The 5,637-nt window shown below is 52.5% G+C and overlaps 1 non-coding gene across 1 annotated transcript; it reads left to right on the top strand.

Moving 5' to 3' along the window:
* The first annotated feature begins 3,365 nt into the window (after positions 1-3,365).
* TRNAA-UGC (transfer RNA alanine (anticodon UGC)) lies at positions 3,366-3,437 on the top strand. The gene has a single exon. It is a non-coding gene; the product is annotated as a tRNA-Ala (tRNA).
* The last annotated feature ends 2,200 nt before the right edge of the window (positions 3,438-5,637 follow it).

The raw sequence follows: 5,637 nt of genomic DNA, 5'->3' as shown, positions 1-5,637 counted from the left end.
CTGCTAATTAATTACGGTTAAGCTTTGCCTTTAGGAGTGGAATGTGACAGCTTTTGTAGCGCTGTCAAGGGAGTCCACGGAACCCAACCACCCGTTCGGTATGATGCCTTGCCCTTTGAACGCAATGCTTTTTGAGGAAAGGAATTGGCGTAGTAATTCTCTGCCATCTCTGTGGGCACCTGAACCGCACCGATGCACTGCGGCTTGCCCATGCTTTCGTAACAAGTAGAATCCTCTACTCAACCCCCTACTTGCACCTGCGCAAACATGATGATGACCAACTGGAGGTCATCCACCGGAAAGTCATCAAGCGGGCTCTCGACCTCCCGGTCACCACGTCCAACCAGCGACTTCTGGCCTTGGGCGTGGTGAACACATTTCGGGAGCTTCGAGAGGCCCACTTAGTCAACCAATACACGCGTCTTGCACAGACCACGTCCGGTCGCCGCCTCTTGGACCGGCTACACATCAAACATGACTACCATATTGAGGAAAGGGAGAGAGTGCCAGCACCCTGGAGACGCGCCCTCCGGGTCCGACCCCTTCCCCGCAACATGTCCAGAGAAGACGATAGCGGTCGTCGCCAGGCGCGCGCGGAAGCGTTGGCGCGATACTATGGTAACCAACAACATGTGTATTACGTGGACGTTGCCGGCCCACACCACGGGGTGTGGTACACGGCCGCAGTCGTACACAACGCAAACACAGTCAACGGGCTCACTTTCAAAGCCTACAGCGCAACACACGCGGAGGAGATTGCCATTGCTCTTGCTCTCACTACTCCCAAGTCGAAACACATCATCACCGACTCGCGAGGGGCCTGTCGGAACTACGAGTTGGGCTGGGCTCCCCCGCTTGCCTGGCGCATACTGGAATATAGCTGTCGATCTGTAGATCCAACTCCACGCAACCTGATTTGGGCCCCCGGTCACCAGGGACTCCAGGGAAACGAACTGGCCGATCAGGCCGCCCGCGCACTCTCTCCCCGGGCTATCTCCTTGTCCTTGGAAGGGTACTCCCAATCAGACAATCTGGCCATTATATTCAAACAAATCACCGATTACTACAAGGAGGAGCACCGGCGCTACCCGGCCCCTTGTAAGGGTCTGGATCGCGCTGACGAGCGCCTCCTCATCAAAATTCTTACTAACACTGTACTGTGCCCGGCGGTGCTTAAACATTTCAATACATCCTTTGATGGCGCGTGCCAGTTCTGTGGGGAGGTGGCTGACACCTTCCACATGGTTTGGGCGTGTCAGTCAAACCCATCTATCCCCCCCAACCCCAACCCCACCAGAGAGGACTGGGAGGCGGCCCTGCTCGGCTGTCAGGACCTAAAGACCCAAAAGGCCTTGGTTCACCGGACGCGGGCGGCGTTGCTTGCCAATGGGGCCCCGGAATAGGGGCTCCACCTAGTATTGTTAGGGGAAAGGGCCAATAGGGCCTACCCCAATCACCTCTCTGTAAATATTTATTGCATTATAAATGTTTTTCACCACCACCACCGTACAGGATGGGAGGAAGTGGGAGTGAAAGAAAAAAGAGGAAGAGGGGCCTTAATGAAGAAAATGAAAATTGTATTTGAGGAAAGAAAATTGGGAAGCAGCTGTCTCGCATATCTCGGTGGACACCCGTCAAAAGCGTGACACCTCTGCTGACAAGCTTCTGCTGACAGCCTTCTGTAGACAACGATGAGGCATTAAAGGCTTTTGCCTTAAAAACCTGTACTCATTTATAGCAAGTTGACGTGCTTGGAAAAGCGCACAGACACCGACGAGTTCACTCCGAAACGAGAGTACAACGCCTAGAAAATACTGCCAGTAGTAGTAGTAGAAGACCTTTATTCGACCATAATTTACAGGCCGCGTAGGTCGACCGCCCGGGCGACCAGAAGACGCTGTTCTTCCTCCCCTTCAGCGCCAAGCCAGGTTGTGATGAATAGAGAAGGTGCGGGGATAGGAACCCGACTGCTGAGCAGCCGGGCAATAAGAGGCAATGGGCTAGGTCCTGATAGACACAGGGGCAGTTGGGACAGGAACGGTCCGTTCGAAAGCGATAGAGGCAGGACGGGGTGATGACTGTATTCATTTGGATGTACCGAAGAATGCGAGCATCCGGCACCGTGAGTGATGGACGAGGGCGAGGGTAAAGGCGTTTGTCTAGGCGTAGCTCGAGGTAAACCTCTTTTATGGTGCGGCGAAGGGTGAGTCTCCCACCGCCCTCCGAGGGCTTGGGCTAGAGGATCAACGGTGCCTAGAAAAGTGTGCCGCGGGTAGAACTGGCGGACCACCTCATTGCCGTCAATCCCTGAATGCCCAGGGACCCAGCGGAGGAAGACAATGGAAGGCTGCAGTGCGGAGACCACTCGTTCGACCTCCTGTTGAAGAGAAGGGGTTAGGGTGCGTTTCTGCATGTGGTGTATGGTGGCTTGTGAGTCTGAATAGACTGTGTACTCTTGGAGAGAGGGAAGGAGGGAAAGTGACTGGAGGGCATGCTTAATGGCGAGGACCACGAGAGGCAATACGTCCGGAGGGCGTAGATACGGCCCGCTGGTGTGGGTTTCAGGAGCGAGGAGGTGGGGATGGTACAGGGCGTAGCCGCAGGAACCTCGAGGAGCCACGAAGGAGGCATCTTTGTAGGCTACACCCTGGATATAAAAGAGAGTGGAATGGTGCTGCGCGACCGCATGACGACGGCCGGCGTGCAAGATGGGGGACATGTTGGTCGGGAGGGGAGGATACGAAGATTATGAGTCGGGTGGAGAGGTAAACGGGGAGATTGGAATGGACGAGATACCCGCTTGAGTCAATACTGCCAGTATATTCTAGGCATTATAGAGAGAGGCTCCAATACAGAACGCTCCGCTATGTTGATTGCTATATCTTTGGTATATCATTCGTGTCCTTTTTTATCTGCTAAGGAGCGTACTCTATGTGTGTGACGTAACCTTCCGGTTTCTCCTGCATTTCTCGCTAGATTCCTGTTACCACATCCTCTTCCGGCGCTTATACCAGTATGCCAGTCATTTGCAGCTGGTGTAGCCTATTATGACTGTTCTGATTACGAAGAAAACTCGCAAAAGGGGCTCAGATAGCAAAACCGATATACCAAGTTTGTTCTGCGGAGTGTTGTTCCAGTTTTCGGTTAGTTTGTTGATGTTTTCCGCTGGCATTATTACTCGTTAATGTACCTACCAAATCGTTTTATAGTCTCTGATCCATGAAGATCTGCTGATAAAAATTGCATCTATCGTAATATGAGCGGCGAATTCCTGCCTCACAGTTTCACCAGTGGTCGTTATCTTGAGGCATTGCTTATGAAGCTATGAAGAACGATTTTACCTCTCTGGGTAACCAATCTTCGTCGGGGGTGTAGCTCAGAGGTAGAGCGCTCGCTTTGCATGTGAGAAGTCCCGGGTTCAAACCCCGGCACCTCCACTTCCATCTGTTTTTGTTTGTGGACCAGCCCCCATTTTTTTTCCATTGAGCTTACAAATGTTTATGCCCAACACCTAATTTGTGATCGGACGTGTCTCAGATTTTCTGTGGCTAGTTTTGCGGCGTGAAACCTTCAATGTGCTACGATCACTCTTGTAGTCATTATAACTGTGCACGTACTACCTTCCTGTACCCATCGCTTAGAAGAAACAAAATCGTTAGGTTAGGTTAGGTTAGGTTTGGTTTGGTTTGGTTTGGTTTGGTTTGGTTTGGTTTGGTTTGGTTTGGTTTGGTTTGGTTTGGTTTGGTTTGGTTTGGTTTGGTTAGGCTTGGGTAGGATGAAAGGAAATTGGCGGTTCCCGTCTCACTTTGGGTGGACACTGAACCGCGCTTTCAAGGTGGGGACAACGCCAGTGAACCAAAGGAGAGAGAGAGAACACGTCCACAACATGCATGGGCTATGGTTTGGATGGGTGAGGAGTGCGAACCCCTTGTACACGAGATTTCGGTCTCACAGCTTGCCATGCGCCTTCCCACTGCAGGCGCCGCGGTTATCCGGGCTAGCTGTGAAGAAGGCGTGGCTGAGAACGGGACGTATGTGGTCAAGCAATTGAAGTGAGTCACGTAATACGACACCGCAGTGCAGTCATTTTGTTCCTTCTTGTCACAGCGGAAGGTAGAAGGTGTGGGAGTGGGGACTTCTTTACATGTTGTTACGACTGAGAGAAGGATGAAAGGAAATTGCACGGGCCTGCTTATTAATGGCTCAGCCGAGCCACCACCGCTGCCACGTGCAGATAGAGGAGAGTGAATAGATCAGAGGAAAGAGAAAAAAGAAAAGAAAAGACGCGCGTCGCAGCAACAACCGCGTCCGCCGAAGCGCACGCTGGCTGAAAAAACAAACGGCCGAAGCCGCGCTATCTTCACCTCAATTACAGAGCCTACCGAGGGGGTCCCCCTTTCTGCTACCCTCCGCTCTAACCTCAACGTAACCCCCATCCCCAAGAACATGCACCCTGAGCGAGACAGGGAACGCAGAGTAGCAAGGGCTCGGGCCCTTCACAAACAGTATAGCGAGGACCATGAGGTGGTCTACGTGGACGCAGCGGAATATACGACAGGCTCCCGTATGGCCCTGGCGGTAGCCGACAATAATGCAAAGCTTCTAACCTCCAGCTCAATCATTACCAATTCGACCACAGAGGCAGAAGAGGCAGCCATCGCGCTTGCTCTCATTTCTACATCTGCCACAAAAATTATCTCCGATTCCAAATCTGCAATTTTAAATTATGCCAAGGGCTACATATCCAGCACCGCTGCTCGTTTACTACGTTTCTGGCAGCCCCGGCGCCTCATCACCCTCATCTGGACGCCAGCACATGCTGGCCTCCCTGGCAACGAGGAGGCTCATTCCCTAGCCCGAGGTCTCACATTCCGGGCAGGAGTCGAGCCCCCTCTACGAGCCTCGGAACGCCTGCTTTCCTTCCGTGATATTCTCTCGTACTACCGAGACAAACGAAGGGAATACACACCCCCAGCTCCATCCCTCACCATAGCGCAGGCTGCACATTGGCGACAACTACAAACCCGAACTGCTCCATACCCAATACTGCTGCATGCCCGATACCCAGACCTATTCCCGTCATCATGCAAACTTTGCGGCAAACCAGGAGACTTCTTACACACCCTCCTCACATGCCCCACCTTCCCTCATCCCCCCTCACCAACCGCGGCGGAGTCTTACTGGGAGTCTCTTCTGACCAGCTCGTCCGCTCAAGACCAGCGCCGGATCATCTCCAGCGCTCACAGAAGGATTGCGCTCCAGGGGCTATCCTTCGCGTTGTAAGGGTGCCTCCTCCTCACATTGAGGAGGCATCCAAGTGCCATGTAGGGGGCTTCGCCCCCACTTTACATCATTGGCAATAAAAGTTTCCACCACCACCACCACCTCCTCCCTCCCGAAAGCAGTTTCCTTGGTTCTTTCATATTCACTCTACATCCTCAGGAACATCGCTGTTTACTCGTTAGCACTTTCCTTAGCGCACCCATTTAACGTGGGTCAGCGGTGACCCATAGAAATCGGTCGTTATTTAAAAGCTGCATGAACATGGACTTCACGACTTGTTTTGCTGCCAGTTCTAAGAAGTCAAATTTGAGGTTTAAGGTAATTAATATTTCTGCTATGAAATGGTCAGTTTTG

The sequence above is a fragment of the Amblyomma mixtum genome, chromosome 2 (assembly GCF_055824585.1).
Source record: "Amblyomma mixtum isolate Tamu chromosome 2, ASM5582458v1, whole genome shotgun sequence".
Lineage (NCBI taxonomy): Eukaryota > Metazoa > Arthropoda > Arachnida > Ixodida > Ixodidae > Amblyomma > Amblyomma mixtum.
The sequence above is the reverse complement of the archived record's forward strand: the minus strand, read 5'-3'. Positions and strand labels throughout refer to the sequence as shown.